The sequence below is a fragment of the Oncorhynchus mykiss genome, chromosome 8 (genome assembly GCF_013265735.2).
Source record: "Oncorhynchus mykiss isolate Arlee chromosome 8, USDA_OmykA_1.1, whole genome shotgun sequence".
Lineage (NCBI taxonomy): Eukaryota > Metazoa > Chordata > Actinopteri > Salmoniformes > Salmonidae > Oncorhynchus > Oncorhynchus mykiss.
Window position 1 is genome coordinate 86055915 of NC_048572.1, and position 20793 is coordinate 86076707.

At 41.6% G+C, this 20793-nt stretch overlaps 1 long non-coding RNA gene across 1 annotated transcript in view; it reads right to left on the minus strand.

The window, feature by feature from the left end:
* The window catches only part of LOC110530823, a 24153-nt gene extending 6078 nt beyond the window's left edge, over positions 1-18075 (minus strand). Inside the window, exons 1-3 of the long non-coding RNA XR_005052992.1 lie at positions 17666-18075; positions 11570-11705; positions 10436-10499 (exon numbers count right to left, since the gene is read on the minus strand). This is a non-coding gene — a long non-coding RNA (uncharacterized LOC110530823). The remainder of the gene's footprint in view (positions 1-10435; positions 10500-11569; positions 11706-17665) is intronic.
* Between the last annotated feature and the right edge of the window lie 2718 nt (positions 18076-20793).

The following is a 20793-nucleotide window of genomic DNA, read 5'->3' on the forward strand; positions in this document are numbered from 1 at the left end:
TCCAGGTAGTTATAACTATAGTTTCCAGGTAGTTATAACTATAGTTTCCAGGTGGTTATAGGTAGTTATAACTATAGTTTCCAGGTAGTTATAGGTAGTTATAACTATAGTGTCCAGGTACTTATAACTATAGTTTCCAGGTAGTTATAACTATAGTTTCCAGGTAGTTATAGGTAGTTATAACTATAGTTTCAAGGTATTTATAGGTAGTTGTAACTATAGTTTCCAGGTAGTTATAGGTAGTTATAACTATAGTTTCCAGGTAGTTATAGGTAGTTATAACTATAGTTTCCAGGTAGTTATAGGTAGTTATGACTATAGTTTCCAGGTAGTTATAACTATAGTTTCAATGTAGTTATAGGTAGTTATAACTATAGTTTCCAGGTAGTTATAGGTAGTTATAACTATAGTTTCCAGGTAGTTATAGGTAGTTATAACTATAGTTTCCAGGTAGTTATAACTTTAGTTTCCAGGTAGTTATAACTATAGTTTCCAGGTAGTTATAACTATAGTTTCCAGGTAGTTATAACTATAGTTTCCAGGTAGTTATAGGTAGTTATAACTATAGTGTCCAGGTAGTTATAACTATAGTTTCCAGGTAGTTATAACTATAGTTTCCAGGTAGTTATAGGTAGTTATAACTATAGTTTCAAGGTAGTTATAGGTAGTTGTAACTATAGTTTCCAGGTAGTTATAGGTAGTTGTAACTATAGTTTCCAGGTAGTTATAGGTAGTTATAACTATAGTTTCCAGGTAGTTATAGGTAGTTATAACTATAGTTTCCAGGTAGTTATAACTATAGTTTCAAGGTAGTTATAGGTAGTTATAACTATAGTTTCCAGGTAGTTATAGGTAGTTATAACTATAGTTTCCAGGTAGTTATAACTATAGTTTCAAGGTAGTTATAGGTAGTTATAACTATAGTTTCCAGGTAGTTATAACTATAGTTTCCAGGTAGTTATAACTATAGTTTCCAGGTAGTTATAACTATAGTTTCAAGGTGGTTATAGGTAGTTATAACTATAGTTTCCAGGTAGTTATAGGTAGTTATAACTATAGTTTCCAGGTAGTTATAGGTAGTTATAACTATAGTTTCCAGGTAGTTATAGGTAGTTATAACTATAGTTTCCAGGTAGTTATAACTATAGTTTCAAGGTAGTTATAACTATAGTTTCAATGTAGTTTACTTTCAAGGTAGTTATAACTATAGTTTCCAGGTAGTTATAGGTAGTTATAACTATAGTTTCCAGGTAGTTATAGGTAGTTATAACTATAGTTTCCAGGTAGTTATAGGTAGTTATAACTATAGTTTCCAGGTAGTTATAGGTAGTTATAACTATAGTTTCAAGGTAGTTATAGGTAGTTATAACTATAGTTTCCAGGTAGTTATAGGTAGTTATAACTATAGTTTCCAGGTAGTTATAGGTAGTTATAACTATAGTTTCCAGGTAGTTATAACTATAGTTTCAAGGTAGTTATAACTATAGTTTCAATGTAGTTTACTTTCAAGGTGGTTATAGGTAGTTATAACTATAGTTTCCAGGTAGTTATAGGTAGTTATAACTATAGTTTCCAGGTAGTTATAACTATAGTTTCAAGGTAGTTATAACTATAGTTTCAATGTAGTTTACTTTCAAGGTGGTTATAGGTAGTTATAACTATAGTTTCCAGGTAGTTATAGGTAGTTATAACTATAGTTTCCAGGTAGTTATAGGTAGTTATAACTATAGTTTCCAGGTAGTTATAGGTAGTTATAACTATAGTTTCCAGGTAGTTATAGGTAGTTATAACTATAGTTTCAAGGTAGTTATAGGTAGTTATAACTATAGTTTCCAGGTAGTTATAGGTAGTTATAACTATAGTTTCCAGGTAGTTATAGGTAGTTATAACTATAGTTTCCAGGTAGTTATAACTATAGTTTCAAGGTAGTTATAGGTAGTTATAACTATAGTTTCCAAGTAGTTATAGGTAGTTATAACTATAGTTTCCAGGTAGTTATAGGTAGTTATAACTATAGTTTCAAGGTAGTTATAGGTAGTTATAACTATAGTTTCCAGGTAGTTATAACTATAGTTTCCAGGTAGTTATAGGTAGTTATAACTATAGTTTCCAGGTAGTTATAACTATAGTTTCCAGGTAGTTATATAGGTAGGTATAACTATAGTTTCAAGGTAGTTTAGTTTCAAGGTAGTTATAAGTAGTTATAACTATAGTTTCCAGGTAGTTTAGTTTCAAGGTAGTTATAGGTAGTTATAACTATAGTTTCCAGGTAGTTTAGTTTCAAGGTAATTATAGGTAGTTATAACTATAGTTTCCAGGTAGTTTAGTTTCAAGGTAATTATAGGTAGTTATAACTATAGTTTCCAGGTAGTTATAGGTAGTTATAACTATAGTTTCCAGGTAGTTATAACTATAGTTCCAAGGTAGTTATAGGTAGTTATAACTATAGTTTCCAGGTAGTTATAGGTAGTTATAACTATAGTTCCAAGGTAGTTTAGTTTCAAGGTAGTTATAGGTAGTTATAACTATAGTTTCCAGGTAGTTATAACTATAGTTTCAAGGTAGTTAAAGGTAGTTATAACTATAGTTTCCAGGTAGTTATAGGTAGTTATAACTATAGTTTCCAGGTAGTTATAGGTAGTTATAACTATAGTTTCAAGGTAGTTATAGGTAGTTATAACTATAGTTTCCAGGTGGTTATAGGTAGTTATAACTACAGTTTCCAGGTAGTTATAGGTAGTTATAACTATAGTTTCCAGGTAGTTATTTATCTGTAATGCGATGCTACTGGCAGCAGAGAAGTCAGGTGCAGGAGAGCGGAAACTAATTTACAACGGTGTCGTTTAATATCCATAAACAACCGTCAACAGAACAATACATGAAATGGGTCAAAAAACCCGGTAAATACCAGCATACCGTTGCACAAGCACTACAACAAACAATTACGGACAAGGACATGGGGGGGAACAGAGGGTTAAATACACAACATGTGATTGATGGAATTGGAACCAGGTGTGATGGAAGACAAGACAAAACCAATGGAAAATTAAAAGTGGATCGGGCGATGGCTAGAAGGTCGGTGACGTCGACCGCCGAACGCCGCCCGAACAAGGAGAGGGACCAACTTCGGCGGAAATCGTGACATTACCAGTCTTATGGTTTAGGGGTAGAATAGTCCAGGTAACTATTTGGTTAACAATTTATCAGTCTTATGGCTTGGGTGTAGAAACCGTTCAGGGTCCTGTTGGTCCCAGACTTGGTACCACTTGATGTGTGGTAGCAGAGAGAACAATCTATGACTTAGGTGGCTGGAGTATTTGACCATTTTTATGGTCTTCCTCTGACACTTCCTAGTATAGAGGTCCTGGATGGCAGGGAGCTCGGCCCCAATGATATACTGGGTCGTACTCACTACCATCTGTAGCGCCTTGCGGTCGGACGCTGAGCAGTTGTCATACCAAGCAGTGATGAGGCTCACACCAAGTCTTTTTAGCCTCCTGAGAGGGAAGAGGCGTTTTAGAGCCTTCTTCACAATTGTGTTGCAGTGTATATGGACCATGTTAATTCCTTAGTGATGTGGACGCCAAGAAGCGTGAAGCTCTCGACCCGCTCCACTACAGCCCCCCATCGATGTGGATGGGGGCGTGCTCGCCCCTCCCACCCCCCCACTTGTTTCTTGTCGTTGGTGATCCGGCCTACCACCTTCGTGTCATCTGCAAAACTTAATGATGTTGTTGGAGTCGTGGGTGAACAGGAAGTACAGGAGGGTGTCGGGATTAGTTTCCCACTCCTGTAAAGCGGCAGCTCTAGCCTTTAACTAAAAGCAAATGTTGCCCGTAATCCATGGCTTCTGGTTGGGAAATGTACGTACAGTCATTGTAGGGATGACGTCGTCGATGCACTTATTAATGAAGCCAGCGACGGATGTGTTAATTAAACACCTCAATGTTATCGGATGAATCCCGGGAACATATTCCAGTCTGTGCTAAACAGTCCCGTAGCTTAGCAACTGCTTCAACAGGCCACTTCTGTATTGAGCAAGTCACTGGTACTTCCTGTTTTAGTTTTTGCTTTTAAGCAGGAATCAGGAGGATAGAGTTATGCTCAGATTTGCCAACTGGAGGGCGAGAGAGAGCCTTGTATGACTTTCTGTGTGTGGATTAAAGGTGATTAAGAGTTTTGTCACCTCTAGTTGCACAAGTAACATGCACTAAAATCACCGGCCAGTAGAAGCGCCACCTCTGGGTGTGCATTGTCTTGTTTGTTTATGGCCGTGTACAGCTCGTTGAGTACGGTCTTAGTGCCAGCAACGGTTTGAGGTGGTAAATAGACACCTATGGAAAAATATAGATACACTTTATTGATAAATAGCATGATCTGCAGCTTATCATGAGGTCCTCGAACTCTAGAAACATCCTTAACCTTAGAGATCGTGCACAGGGCTGTGATTAACAAAGTGTGTGTGCGTGTGTGTGTGTGCGCGTGCATGTGTGTGTGTCAGTAATGTAAAGCCTGCCAATAGGTGTAGGCAAAAATAAACCAAAATAGATTAGCACATTTGAATGCCAACCTCAGAATGAGTATATAGGACAGCTCTGAGCGAGAGTTAAGGTACTGTTGATTACATGTTGGTAACACCTATATTTGAACCGAAGGTGTTCTGATTTTACAAGGGTATCTTTTTATGATTTTTTTTCCATTGCGGTTGACTTAATATAGTTCTTTGCTGCTTTCAAGACAAAGTCTCCAATTTATAACGACATCTTTATTTTCAAGGGAAATAACTGCTTTACTCTATGGCTTCATCAACTATTCAAAATAAATAGAATCCTTCAAATAAATCCTTCAACAAATCTGGACTAGTCTCCTATTCCCTGACATCTTAATATGTCTCCTATTCCCTGACATTTTAACGTGTCTCCTATTCCCTGACATCTTAACGTGTCTCCTATTCCCTGACATCTTAACGTGTCTCCTATTCCCTGACATCTTAACGTGTCTCCTATTCCCTGACATCTTAACATGTCTCCTATTCCCTGACATTTTAACGTGTCTCCTATTCCCTGACATCTTAACATGTCTCCTATTCCCTGACATTTTAACGTGTCTCCTATTCCCTGACATTTTAACGTGTCTCCTATTCCCTGACATCTTAACATGTCTCCTATTCCCTGACATCTTAACGTGTCTCCTATTCCCTGACATCTTAACATGTCTCCTATTCCCTGACATCTTAACGTGTCTCCTATTCCCTGACATCTTAACATGTCTCCTATTCCCTGACATCTTAACATGTCTCCTATTCCCTGACATCTTAACATGTCTCCTATTCCCTGACATCTTAACATGTCTCCTATTCCCTGACATCTTAACGTGTCTCCTATTCCCTGACATCTTAACATGTCTCCTATTCCCTGACATCTTAACGTGTCTCCTATTCCCTGACATCTTAACATGTCTCCTATTCCCTGACATCTTAACGTGTCTCCTATTCCCTGACATCTTAACATGTCTCCTATTCCCTGACATCTTAATATGTCTCCTATTCCCTGACATCTTAAGGTGTCTCCTATTCCCTGACATCTTAACGTGTCTCCTATTCCCTGACATCTTAAGGTGTCTCCTATTCCCTGACATCTTAACGTGTCTCCTATTCCCTGACATCTTAACGTGTCTCCTATTCCCTGACATCTTAACGTGTCTCATATTCCCTGACATCTTAACGTGTCTCCTATTCCCTGACATCTTAACATGTCTCCTATTCCCTGACATCTTAACGTGTCTCCTATTCCCTGACATCTTAACATGTCTCCTATTCCCTGACATCTTAAATATGTTTTCTGTTCCCTGCCATTTTAACATTGCTGCATATTTAACCATTCTTAATAGAACCCAGATGACTGGCCCAGATTTATAAGAACTGGGATCCAAACACATCAAGCAGCACCAGTTTCTACTTCTTTACATTGGCGGACTGACTCCGGAGCCGAAAAGGCTCTGACTACACTCTGTTTAAAGGGATACTTCAAGGTTTTGGCAACGATGATCTCGTGGGTACAAATTTGTATGTCTCTGTGTCCAGTATGAAGGAAGTTAGAGGTAGTTTTGCGAGCCAATGCTAACTAGATTTAGCTCAATGACTGGAAGTCTACACTGTTAGAGAAAATGGTTCCAAAATAGGTATTCAGCTGTCCCCATAAGAGAACCCTTTTTGGTTCCCGGTTGAACCCTTTTTGGTTCTACTTGGAACCAAAAATAGTTATTTCATGGGGTCAGTCGAAGATTCCTTTTAGGTTCTAGATAGCACCTTTTTTTCTAAGAGTGTATAGGTATCTGCTAGCATGTAAGTAGATACACATGACTGAGTCATTGCCCTAAACTCTAGTTAGAATTTGCTCAGAAAAATACCTCTAACTTTGTACATACTGGACACAGATACATAAACATGGTATCCATGAGTTCATCTGACTCTGGGGAAGCAGATCAATCCTGCCAAAATACTGAGGATCCATTTAAGTCCCCTAGTTTTAACCAGGTCCCCCTAGGGCTCTCATCAAAGGTAGTGTACTGTATAAGGGAATAGTTTGGGATGCGGACATTGATGAAAAGACTGAAATATTTCTTTACACTGGAGACACGATAATTTCTGCAATTCATCCACATCTGAACATTTCAAATGAAACATGTTAGGAATGTATGACTGACAACCTTGATTAGATATACGTCTATGGGTGAGAAAGGGGAGGAGGAGAGAGAAGGAGGAGGGATTGAGGAGAGGGAGGAGGGAGGATGAGAGCGAGGAGAGGGAGAAGGGGGAGAGGGAGGGTTAGGAGAAAGGGCGGGAGGGAGAAGGGGAGAGACGAGGAAGCAGAAAGAGAGGAGGGTGAGAAAGGAGGAGGAGAGAGAAGGGAGGGGGGAGGAGAGAAGGGAGGGAGAAGGGGAGAGAGGAGAGAGGAGGAAGCAGAAAGAGAGGAGGGTGAGAAAGGAGGAGGAGAGAGAGAAGGGAGGGAGGAGGGGAGAGATGAAGGTGAAACGAGGAGGAGAGTGAAGGGAGAGAGGGAGAGAAAGGGAGGGAGGAGAAAGGAGGAAGCAAAAAGAGAGGAGGGAGAGATTTAGATTAGATTAAATTCAACTTTATTGTTATTGAACAAGTACAGTACAGTACAACAAAATGAGGTTAGCATCTGACCAGAAGTGCAAATAAAAGAGTACAAAAAATGTACAAGTGAAACATTTAAGTACAATGTATGTTATTAAATGATAAATAAATGTATGTAAATAAAATAAATAAATAATAAATATGCAGTGAAGGCAAATGGCAAGTCTAAATGTGCAATGAAGGAAATTGAAAGTGCAAGGAGGCATGCAACTGAAATGCAGGGAGAGCAGCAATGAGGTTACCGAGGTAGACATGTACATGTACAACTGAATAATGTCCTTAATCAGACTTTGCAAAGCATAATCAGAGTCCAGTAGGACAGTGAAGAGTGCAAAGAGAGTAGAGCAACAAGGTCCCTGAGAGGCAGTACTAAGATGTGGGTGAGTGGATATGGCTGGTGCCGTGCCACAGAGTTCAGCAGGGTTACAGTAGCTGGAAATAAACTTTTCTTGAGCCTGCTAGTGCGGGAACGTAGAGACCTGTACCGCCTGCCGGATGGTAGGAGGGCGAATGCCCTACGCAAACACCACTTGTGCTAGAGGTCTACGATGGCAGGGAACTGGGCACCAGTGATGTGCTGGGTGGTTTTCACCACCCGTTGCAGGGCCTTTCGGTTGGTCACGGAGCATCCGCCAAGCCACACTGTGGCGCAATAATTCAGAATGCTCTCGTCCGTGCAGTGGTAAAAGTTCACCAGGACCTAGGGAGACAGGCAGGCCTTCTTCAACCTCCTCAAAAAGTACAGGCGCTGCTGTGTCTTTTTGACCAGGGTTGAGGTCTTGCGGGTCCAGGAGAGGTCCTCAGAGATGTAGACACCCAGTAATTTGAAGCTGGGCACATGCTTCACCTCAGTGCCATCAATGAGAACTGGGGCGTGGCTGCAGCTTTTAGACTTCCTGTAATCCACAATGAGCTCCTTGGCTTTCTTTGCATTGAGGATCAGGTTGTTGTCAGTGCACCATGCAGCCAGGTGCTAGACCTCCTCCCTGTAGGCTGACTCGTCATTGTCCCTGATCAGGCCTACCACCGTGGTGTCATCTGAGAACTTGACAATGGTCCGTGTACAGGAACATGGTCTTAGGTGAAGAGAGAGTACAGGAGGGGGCTCAGCACGCAGCCCGGTGGCACACCGGTGTTCAGGTTCAGGGTTGTGGAAGTGAAGTTGTCTAACCTGACAGACTGGGGTCTGTTGGTCAGGAAGTCCTAAGTCCAGTTACAGAGAGAGGGGCTGATCCCTAGGTCATGGAGTTTGGTGACCAGCTTAGAGGGAATTACCTATTGAATGCTGAGCTAAAGTCTATGAACAGCATTCTCACATAGGTGTTGATTTTGTCCACATGGGTCAGGGCAGAGTGCAAAGCTGTGGAGATGGCATCCTCTGTAGACCTGTTCGGTCGGTAGACAAACTGGTGTGGATCCAGTGTTGGGAGGGAGGCAGGACTTAAGGTAGGCCAAAACCAGTCTTTCGAAGCACTCCATGATCATGGGGGTGAGTGCAATAGGTCGGAAGTCATTCAGGCTTTATGCGGTCGAATGCGTCAGCACTGGCACAATGGCTGCGGTCTTAAAACATGTGGGGACAACCGCTTGGGCCAGTGACAGCTTGAAAATGTCAGTGAAGACCTAATCCAGCTGCCCAGCACATGCTCTGAGCACACGACCGGGGACACCATCAGGACCAGAAGCCTAGTGTGCATTCTCCCTGCTCAGTGGAGACAAAACATCTGCAATGGATAGTCTGAGGGGGAGCTCATCTGAGGGGAGCTCAGCTTTGATGGCTGGATCCTTGTTGTCCCTGTCGAAGCGAACATAGAACCTGTTTAACTCGTCGGTGATGAAGACGTAGGGGTAGGGTTTTTTGGCCAGTAGTCTGTGATGGCTTGGATGCCTTGCCACATGCGTCGAGGGTCGGAGTTGTTGTTGAAGTGCTCCTCAATCCGCAGTTTGTGGTCATGTTTAACCATCTTGATGGCCTTTTTCAGGTTGGCCCTGGATGAGCTGTAGGCTTCCGCATCGCAAACAATCTCCAGTCTCTGATGTTGAAACTGGTGCTGTAGTAATGAGTCTGACCCCTCTGGCCACACACTGACTGTCCTCACTGATGGTTTCACGCCTTTTATGAGGGGTAAATACTTGGTGAGCAGGAACAGTGAAAGGTGATCAGACTGTCCCATGTGGGGGAGGGGAATGGCTTTGTAAGCCTCTGGGTAACGTTTTTATACACGTGGTCTAGTGTATTGTCTCCTCTAGTGGGGCAGGAGACATTTTGGTGGAATTTGGGAGAAACAGTTTTCAGATTTGAGTGGTTAAAAACCCCCTGCAACAATTAAAGCACCATCAGGAGGTGCAGTTTGCTGTTTGCTAATAGCAACATGCAGTTCTTTCATTGCTAATTTAGCATTAGCATCCGCAAGGTATATAGGCTGCAGTAACAACAATGGATGTACGCTCCCGAGGCAATAAGAAAGGCCTGCAGCTAATCATCAGGTGCTCCATATTGGTTGAGCAGTGACTCCCGGTTATGTTAGTCTGTACATCATGCTTTGTTTACATAAATGCAGAGACCACCTCTTCTGGTCTTACCAGAGTCCTCTGCTGTGCGATCAGCCCTGAAGACGTCGCTCCCCTCTGGCCCAATAGCGCCGCCTCCAGGTACTTCCTCTCTGCTATTGTTCAGTCTCCCGGGGTGTCTTCGCGATCTCCAGTAGAAATTGTAAGTTGTCAAAAAAAACTCTCTTTGTGCATTGTGTTTCAATATCCAGGAGTTCTTGTCTGCTATTTAGAGTGTACATCAGGCTGTACTGAGTGAATAAACTAAGAACTATTAAGTAAATTACTGCTAATTCGCTAAATCTGGGTAGATGCCGAGCGTCGTGTTGTACACGCGTCGCCATACAGAATGTGAAAGGTTTGTCTCTCTAAATGTGCTGATATCAATCAAGAAGTCTTGTAACAAGAAGCCAATTACAAATTTGATATCTATCCCAGAACTGAATATGATGAAGTCACCGGCCAGGAAGCTGCCCAGGGGAGGAGGGAAGACTGTGATGTGATAAAGTGAGATAAAGTGTAGAAAATGGTGTGTTAGTCTGTTTAATAATAAAACAAATAAAATGGTGGGTGATTATATTTGTTCTAACTGCAGGGGGTTCCAGGAACTGATAATGGCTAGGCTGAGGGAAATCACCATAATCACCATTTAGATAGAAACCTCCCGACCATTATCGGATGCTTGAGTTTCATTATTCCACTGGTCAGATTATGTTTCACACTTACCTCTCTCTCTCTCTCTGATCACTGGAGTGAATCTGTGGTGCCGTGGAGCCGCCTTGCTTCTTATCTGTTTTGCATTAGGAAAAGGGAAAAAGAGAAATTCAACGCTAAGCGATAGTGGATGGGGCTGACTACATGAATATTGGATGTCATTCAGAGAGAGAGAGAGAGAGAGAGACAGAGAGAGAGACAGAGAGAGAGACAGAGAGAGAGACAGAGAGAGAGACAGAGAGAGAGAGACAGAGAGACAGAGAGACAGAGAGACAGAGAGACAGAGAGACAGAGACAGAGAGAGAGAGCGAGAGAGAGAGAGATTCTTCCATGGTGGTGGAATAGCTGAATGAGCCAGGACAACCTGATCAAGCTAAATGTTGACAGTTTAAAATATATGGTAATAGTATTAGTAAGATATTTTGCAGCTGAAGGAATGTTGCTTTTGACGCAAAAACCACACCACAGTGTGGTTTTTCATCTCACTAAATAAGATGATACTAATGTCTAGGCTTTAGCTCAGTGGGCTAACACAGTCTTGAGCAACACAGGAGACCAGGGTTTGAACTCACTCGGTCACACACCAATGACTAATGCACTGGGGATAACAACATTTTCAAGGTCCAAAGTTGCAAGAAGAAAATGCTAAGGCTGCTAGGGTGCATTCTATATTAAAATTCATAAATATTTCACCAGATCTCTTTATGTTCGAGAGAGAGAGAGATAGAAAAAGAGGGAGCGGGAGAGAGAGAGAGAGAGAGAGAGAGAGAAAGAAAGAGGGAGAGAGATGGAGAGAGAGAGAGAGAGAGAGAGAGAGAGGAAGAGGGGGAGACAGATAGACAAACCTCTGGCTCTATACTCTCTCTATCTTAAATCCTCTCTTCTGTTGTTTTTTAGTTGTGTGAAACACCCGCTTGTGTCTGCTATCATCTCATCCTATTGGCCAGTCAGGCATGGTGGAGTGTTTAAAGATGGCATTCGGCCTCTTTCTCTACATGCCCCTCTCATACCCAAGATGGCGCCGAAGAATATGGCTGACGTTTTACATTCTCCCTTTTGTTTAACACATTTTCTAAAAACTTATTGTGTTCATAATGTTGCTGCTACCGAAAATAACTTCTGGATATCATAAAATCCATTACTCACCACAGACGAGAAGAAACCTTTTTCCTTTCACGAGTCAGACGAGGAGGATTTCTTGCTTTCACTGGAACAGGCCCAGATCCACGCCTTTTGCGTGAAGAAAAGACGCCGGAAAAGGGGCCGCAGATCGGGAATCCTTCTGAGAATCCGGAGAAGAGCGAGTAAACTCCCAATGCCTTCCATTTCTCCTTGCAAACGTACAATCATTAGAAAATAAAAATTGATGACCTAGTATTAAGATTTTTCTACCAACGGGGCATTAAAAACTGTAACATCTTATGTTTCACTGAGATGTGGCTGAACGAAGAAACGGACAATATAGAGCTGGCGGGATTTTCCATTCACTGGCAGAACAGAGACGCTACCTCTGGTAAGACGAGGGGTGGGTGTGTCTTTTTGTCAATAACAGCTGGTGCGCGATGTTTAATATTAAAGAAGTCTCGAGGTATTGCCTGCCTGAGGTAGAGTACCTGTCGATAAGCTGTACATACATAACCCAACCAGAGGCCATGTGTTACAGGCGACATCCGCATCGAGCTAAAGGCTAGAACTGTCGCTTTCAAGGAGTGGGAGAACATTTCACGGTAAAGTCTACACTTGTTTTATTTGGCACATTTGGCAAATAAAATTTGATTCGCTCTCTCTCGCTCTCTCTCAATTCAATGGGCAAATGGTCAAATAGTCAAAAGTACAAAAGGGGAAATAAATAAACATAAATATGGGTTGTATTTACAATGGTGTTTGTTCTTCACTGGTTGCCCTTTTCTTGTGGCAACAAATCTTCCTGCTATTAATGCCCAATAGATATGAGTTTATCTAAAGTTTTTCAAAATTGTATTTGTTTTCAAAATCTTTTTGGATCTGTGTAATCTGAGGGAAATATGTGTCTCTAATATGGTCATACATTTGTCAGGAGGTTAGGAAGTGCAGCTCAGTTTCCACCACATTTTGTGGGCAGTGTGCACATAGCCTGTCTTCTCTTGAGAGCAAGGTCTGCCGATGGCGACCTTTCTCAATAGCAAGGCTATGCTCACTGAGTCTGTACATAGTCAAAGCTTTCCTTAATTTTGGGTCAGTCACAGTGGTCAGGTATTCTGCCTCTATGTACTCCCTGTTTAGGGTCAAATAGTATTCTAGTTTGCTCTGTTCTTTTGTTAATTCTTTCCAATGTGTCAAGAAATTGTGTTGCTCTGATTGTCTAATTGTGTTGCTCTGTCCTCTGTGGGGTCTGTTTGTGAACAGAGCCCCAGCACCAGCTTGCTTAGGGGTCTCTTCTCCAGGTTAATCTCTCTGTAGATGAAATACAGCCTTCAAACAGAAGAGTGAAGGAAGCTTCAAACATCTTCTCCTTTCCTTTCACACTTTCAGCCATAAGAAATGTATATGCAGCGCAAGCATATCGCCACTGTCTGATAAAAACATCCTCTCTCTCAAAACAGAAAATTTTTCAGGAAATTAAAAAAAAAAAATATATATATATTTTCACAATAACTAATATACAATTATTAACCTCAGAAGCTATTTGGAATACATGTTCTTGGTCTTAGAGTCAGGAAGTGTTCAGAGTACATTGAGGGAAGTTACTGCTTTCAATAAATGAAAACAATATATAAAAAAAATAATAAATAAGAATATGTGCAACAAAAATAAAATTACAAGGTTAATCATCAGACATCTAACATATTGATATTTAGTCTGAGATGTAAATCTTTAAATGCGTATAGATTATTTGATTAATTATTCCACAAGACATTACAATCTCACATAGTGCAACTAAAATCTGTTTGCATGTATTGATTCAGCCCAATCCAGCAACGAACATGTTATTGGGCCAATTGAGCTGGCAAATGCTTGTTGTGTGGACTGATGACTGTAAATCCCCCCCCCCACACACACACACACAGAGATTTCAATTGTCCAACACCCATCCATGCCTTCCCTATGAGCCAGAGCCCGCCAGAACGTGATCAGTTGGCAGGAAACACAGACGTGGCATCCGCTTCCAGCCCCCTTCTGTCTATCTCTGTATTCCTCTACCTTCCGCTCTATCTACAGTACCAGTCAAAGGTTTAGACACACCTACTCATTCCAGCGCTCTTCTACATCAAAACTATGAAATAACACATATGGAATCATGAAGTAACCAAGAAGGTGTTAGACAAAGTGTTAAACGATCAGAAAATGCTGGAGACATGAGTTTCTTCAAAGTCGCCACCCTTTGTCTTGAAGACAGCTCTGCACACTCTTGGCTTTCTCTCAACCAGCTTCATGAGGTAGTCACCTGGAATGCATTGTGAGGTATTTTATCAACCAGCTTCACCTGAAATGCTACAACCTCAGCCCTGTCTGTAGTCTATACAACCTCAGCCCTGTCTGTAGTCTATACAACCTCAGCCCTGTCTGTGGTCTATCCAAACTCAGCCCTCTCTGTAGTCTATACAACCTCAGCCCTGTCTGTAGTCTATACAACCTTGGCAATGTCTATAGTCTATACAACCTCAGCCCTGTCTGTAGTCTATCCAACCTCAGCCCTGTCTATAGTCTATCCAACCTCAGCCCTGTCTGTAGTCTATACAACCTCAGCCCTGTCTGTAGTCTATACAACCTCAGCCCTGTCTGTAGTCTATACAACCTCAGCCCTGTATATAGTCTCTACAACCTCAGCCCTGTATATAGTCTCTACAAACTCAGCTCTGTCTATAGTCTATATAACCCCTGTCTGTAGTCTATACAACCTCAGCCCTTTCCATAGTCTATATAACCCCTGTCTGTAGTCTATACATCCTCAGCCTTGTATATAGTCTATATAACCCCTGTCTGTAGTCTATACAACCTCAGCCCTGTATATAGTCTATACAACCTCAGCCCTGTCTATAGTCTATACAACCTCAGCCCTGTCTGTAGTCTATACAACCTCAGCCCTGTCTGTAGTCTATACAACCTCAGCCCTGTCTGTAGTCTATACAACCTCAGCCCTGTCTGTAGTCTATACAACCTCAGCCCTGTCTGTAGTCTATACAACCTCAGCCCTGTCTGTAGTCTCTACAACCTCAGCCCTGCCTGTAGTCTCTACAACCTCAGCCCTGTATAAAGTCTCTACAACCTCAGCCCTGTATATAGTCTATATAACCCCTGTCTGTAGTCTATACAACCTCAGCCCTGTATATAGTCTATACAACCTCAGCCCTGTCTGTAATCTATACAAACTCAGCACTGTCCACAGTCTCTACAACCTTAGCCCTGTCCACAGTCTATACAAACTCAGACCTGTCTAGTCTATACAACCTTGTTTATAGTCATTACAACCTAAGCCCTGTCTATAGTGTGTGTATACTAGACAGGGCTGGGTTTATACAACCTCAGCCCTGTCTAGTCTACACAACCTCAGCCCTGTATATAGTATATACAACCTCAGCCCTGTATATAGTCTATACAACCTCAGCCCTGTTCATAGTATATACTACCTCAGCACTGTCTATAGTCTCTACAACCTCAACCCTGTTCATAGTATATACAACCTCAGCCCTGTCTATAGTCTATACAAACTCATCCCTGTCTATAGTCTATACAACCTCAGCCCTGTTCATAGTATATACAACCTCAGCCCTGTCTATAGTCTATACAAACTCATCCCTGTCTATAGTCTATACAACCTCAGCCCTTTATACAGTCTATATAACCTCAGCCCGGTCTATAGTATATACAACCTCAGCCCTGTCTATAGTCTGTACAACATCAGTTCTGTCTGTAGTCTATACAAAATCAGCTCTGTCTATACAACCTCAGCCCTGTTAATCGTCTATACTACCTCAGCCCTGTCTATGGTATATACAAACTCAGCCCTATTTATAGTCTACCCAGCCTCGGCCATGTCTATAGTCTGTACAACCTCAACCCCGTCAATAGTCTATAGAAACTCAGCCCTGTTTAAAGTCTCTACAACCTCAGCTCTGTCTGCAATCTACACAACACATGTTTAGTCTATACAAACTCAGCCCTGCCAACAGTCGATACAACCTCAACCTGTCTATAATCTATATAACCCCTGTATGTAGTCTATATAACCTCAGCCCTGTCTATAGTCTATACAACCTCAGCTCTGTCTGTAGTCTATTCAACCTCAGCCCTATATACAGTCTATATAACCTCAGCTCTGTCTAGTCCATACAACCTCAGCCCCAAATAAAATATATACAACCTCATCCCTGTATATAGTATATATATAACCTCAGCCCTGTCCATAGTCTATACAACCTCATCCCTGTATATAGTAGATACAAACTCAGCCCTATTTATAGTCTACACAACCTCGGCCATGTCTATAGTGTATATAACCCCTGTATTTAGTCTATACAACCTCAGCTCTGTCTATAGTGTATATAACCCCTGTATATAGTCTACACAACCTCGGCCATGTCTATAGTCTATACAAACTCAGCCCTGTTTATGGTTTCTACAACCTCAGCTCTGTCTGCAGTCTATATAACACATGTCTAGTCTATACAACCTCAGCCCTGTCTATAGTGTATATAACCCCTGTATTTAGTCCATACCATCTCAGCTCTGTCTGTCTATTTTACCCCTGTCTATAGTCTATACAACCTCAGCCCTGATTTTAGCCTGTACAATTTCAATGTCAGCCATCTTTATAGACTATACAACCTCAGCCCTGTCTGTAGTCTATACAAACTCAACCATGTATATAGTCTATGCAGCATCAACCCTGTATATAGTCTATGCAACATCAACCCTGTATATAGTCTGTACAACCTAAACTCTGTATAAAGTTTATACAACCTCAACCCTGTATATAGTCTCTTCAACCTCAGCCCTGTATATAGTCTATACAACCTCAGCCCTGTATATAGTCTATACAACCTCAGCCCTGTATACAGTCTATGCAACCTCAACCCCGTATACAGTCTATGCAACCTCAACCCTGTATATAGTCTATACAACCTCAACCCTGTATATACTCTATACAACCTCAACCCTGTATATAGTCTCTACAACCTCAAACCTGTCTTTATTCTAAACACTATCAGCTATGTCTGTAGCCTGTACAACCTCAACTGTATATAGTCTCTACAACCGCAACCCTGTATATAGTCTATGCAACATCAACCCTGTATATAGTCTCTACAACCTCAACCTGTCTTTATTCTAAACACTATCAGCTATGTCTGTAGCCTGTACAAGCTCAACCCTGTATACAGTCTATGCAACCTCAACCCTGTATACAGTCTATGCAACCTCAACCCTGTATATAGTCTATGCAACCTCAACCCTGTTTATTGTCTATGCAACCTCAACCCTGTATATAGTCTATACAACCTCAACCCTGTATATAGTCTATACAACCTCAACCCTGTATATAGTCTCTACAACCTCAACCCTGTATATAGTCTCTACACTATCAGCTATGTCTGTAGCCTGTACAACCCCTGTCTGCTCAGTATGAACCATAGCCCCTGGATTGTTACTCAGAACAGAAATTAACTCAAAGATGAACAAACATAAATGTAATATACTTCGCATGCCCATGGCTCACCATATACTTTGTTTGACAAAAATGTAACAAATTGGCCTATTTAAATCAGATATTTGTTCACATTTGGAAAATAGTTGACTATTGCATACAATTTTGTTCAAATTCGCAAGAGCGTGACTACTTGTATTTCAATTAGAATCACACTTTAGCAACGGAATACTCAGAGGTTTCCCAGGTGGACTGGAAATGACCTGTCCTAACCATTCAAAAAGTTCAGTATGCAACCTTGGAACGGGTTTGGGCTTAACGTAGTTTAATTACCGAGTTAGTGTGTTGCAAGAGGTCATGGAACATATTGCAATATCTGATTTAGTCCTTGTCACACTCCCATTTTGAAAAAGTCTTTGTAAAATCGAAATCTATATCACAACAGGCAAACGAGTCCTATGCGTAAAGCGCGCATTCAGAAAGCAACGGACAGGGTAAAACACAGCTCTCGTCCTAAAAACGATTGAATATTAAATGAAGAGCTAAAATACCGATACAGCTCCTCAACTTTTTTTTTTTTTTTTTACTTCATAATCGGTTATTTCTCTACTTCTTCTTACCTTGGGAATCTCTTTTGCATCGCTCCTTTTCATGCAGAGCGGGACCTCCCGGCAGCGCAAACAACCTATTCTCTCTAGGTCTCTCTCGTCTATTACCGCTCAGACGCGACTCCTGAGACACTGGAATCACCCCGAGACACGGGAAACCTCCCAGTTTATCCTCAATCATCCGCTTGTTTTACGCAACGCAGACCTCCTCTCAGGATGCAGATGATATATTGTGTCATTTCACCTTGCGGGCGTTCCTCTGGTCTCGGGAGCTTTCGTGATAACCCCATAAAACCCACCTATCTACCTCGTGATCTCTGCTCACTGATTCGCGAAGGAACAGAACCACAGAGCGCCAGACAGATAGCGTATTCCGAGTGGGGTAATCGCAGGCTTGCACCTGCCTCTGTACCACTTGTATCTGCCCAACAAGAGTCAAGAGTGACGGACTAGACTGAAGATAACCAATATATGTTTTCCTAATGTGAGGTAATTAGGAACGGCGATACGTATTCTGGTTTCAACACTTGTCTCTCCCACTCTTCTGGGTCCTAGAGAGAACCATCACCAAAGGGGAGAGATGAAATCACCCGAGATATGGACTGATAAGAGATAGGAGAATATTCTTTATACATGGAGTAGCCTAACCGAGTTTATACCGGGGAAGACATTGGGGGATGATGAGATGAAGGGGTGTAATATCAGTGGCATCGCATTCTTGACCAAATTTGTCCATCTATAAAATGTGAAAATGTCTATTTCACGTGTGGTTTCCACTATATGTGTCAATGGAATAATATATATATTATATTATTCTATAATATTATTGTATTATTCTATAATATATATATTTCAGAATAAAACCTCACAGTAATTTATTATCTTCCGATAACAATTTATTGAGTTCGTGTAAACCAAAATGTAGCTGTTTTTCATGCGTAATTTCAGGCATACCAACACTTACCTTGCTAATCTGTCAATTATAAAATGTAGATAATAAGACAGATATAACAATATCAATAGATAAACAACTCATCATCGACATATCAAAGGACTAATGTATTACATGATCACTGGACATGCAAGTGTCATTCCCTAGCCTACTAGTAATTTCTCTACACATGAGAAACGCAGACAGTAAAAAAAACGCCTGTTACGCATTGTTCATGTATTCTTGAGGCCAATAAAGAAATCAAGCGCTTACCTTTCCTTTCCAAGTTCAACAGTCATTGAAATAAACTCAAATGGGAACTCCTTGAAATAGACCATGCACAATGTGATGACTTTTGAGCGTTTTTCCGGGCACAGAAGCAGGATGCGGTGGTGCGGGGGTTGCTGTATGTGGCTCCCCGCGGCGAGGAGTCATCGATGTCACATTCACCCCTACAGGGTGCCGAACAGTGGAACAAGTGTCGTGAGGAGTGGGTTAGAACAAAACGCTTAATGTTGTTGTATTGCCAAATCCGGGACGGAGAGAGAACCGAACCGAATCGGAGGGTCAACGCTACAAAACTGTGTCCGTTAATGACGAACAGAGCGTTGAAGTAGCCTATAGTATAAGTTTTTTTTTTCTTCCTAGGATACGCAAGTATCTTTCAGTGACCGTTTGAAACTCCGGACAGCACCACAACAAAAGCCGTGGTTTGTTTTTTTCTGATATTTTCAGATTTTTTTGTTGTCCTGCATTGACAGGTGGCTCTTCACAAACCCTGAGCACGTCAGCAAAACATCGATTACAAACTTAGAAGAAAAAAAAACCCTATAAATTGGTTCAATAAGGCATGCATCATGTATAATGATACATGAATAAATCAGTCAATCAGAAAATTCACTATATCCTACTGGTTTGAAACCATGCAATACCTTGTCAGTCACATCTCATATTATAATTTCAAATTGTGTAAATAAGTAAAAAAATAAATCATGAATCTCTTCAGAATGTCAGTTGATAATATACCCACAGAGGATTGGGTAATGAGGAGGAAGTGTGTAATCCAGCAGGAGGTGTTTGTGTGTGTGTGTGTACATGCACGCAAGTGTGTATTTACAGCAAGAAGTGTGTGTGTATGTACACATGTGTGTTTTTGTGTGTGTCGGTGTGTGTGTGTGTCTGTGCATCTAGAGCAGAATTTGTTGTGCTGTATCCTGGGGACACACAGAGGAGCAGTACAATACTAGAGAGAAGCAGGAGCCGGGCCAATGCTCTGAGTGTGTAAGAGATGTGTGTTTCTGTGTGTGTGTGTGTCGGTGTGTGCGTGCGTTTGTGTGTGTGTGTGTGTGTCGCGTGCGTGTGTGTGTGTCGGTGCATGCGTGCGTGTGTGTGTTTCTGTGTGTGTGTGTGTCGCATGCGTGTGTGTGTGTGTGTGTCAGTGCATGCGTGCATGCGTGTGTGTGTGTGTGTTGGTGCGTGTGTGTGTGTGTGCGTGTGTGTGCCTGTGTGTGTTTCTGTGTGTGTGTGTGTGTCGGTGCATGCGTGCGTGTGTGTGTCGGTGTGTGCGTGCGTGTGTGTGTTTCTGTGTGTGTGTCGCGTGCGTGTGTGTCGGTGCGTGTGCCTGTGCGTGACTGAACCTCCCTTGGTCCTTCGTCCGTCTTGATATATTTAACTCCCTTTCTTTTCAAAACATGTAAGCTAAGTTTCAAGGTCTTCAGTGCACATTTGTACCCCGTCCCCAAAGATGGTCAGTCTAATCGAATTCCTGCAACGAAAGTCCCATTAACGAGATGCCATTTCCATATTGATAAAGGGAAATCTTGGACCAGGCCAGACTGCAATGACAATCAGCTTCAAATTATGTCGGAGGTGAGTAGATGATTCAGTGTGAGTGGATCCCAAATGGCAGCTTATTCCCTATGTAGTGCACAACTTATAAACTGGAGCCTTATGGGGTTTCGGAATGTCTTTGGAGAAAAGTAGTGCCCTAAAAAGGGAAGAGGGTGCAATTTGGAAAATAGCTATGTATCAGGGGATTCGGTGGCTCCCTGATCGGAGCAAGTACCAATCTTGTCATTTCTATAAAATCAAAGGTCCTGTATCTTACGGAGCAGATCTTACTAGTGAGACACAGAAAATAAAGCCATGTGAGTCAGATACATCTTTACCAGTCAGAGACAACTTTACCAGTCAACTTTACCAGTCAGAG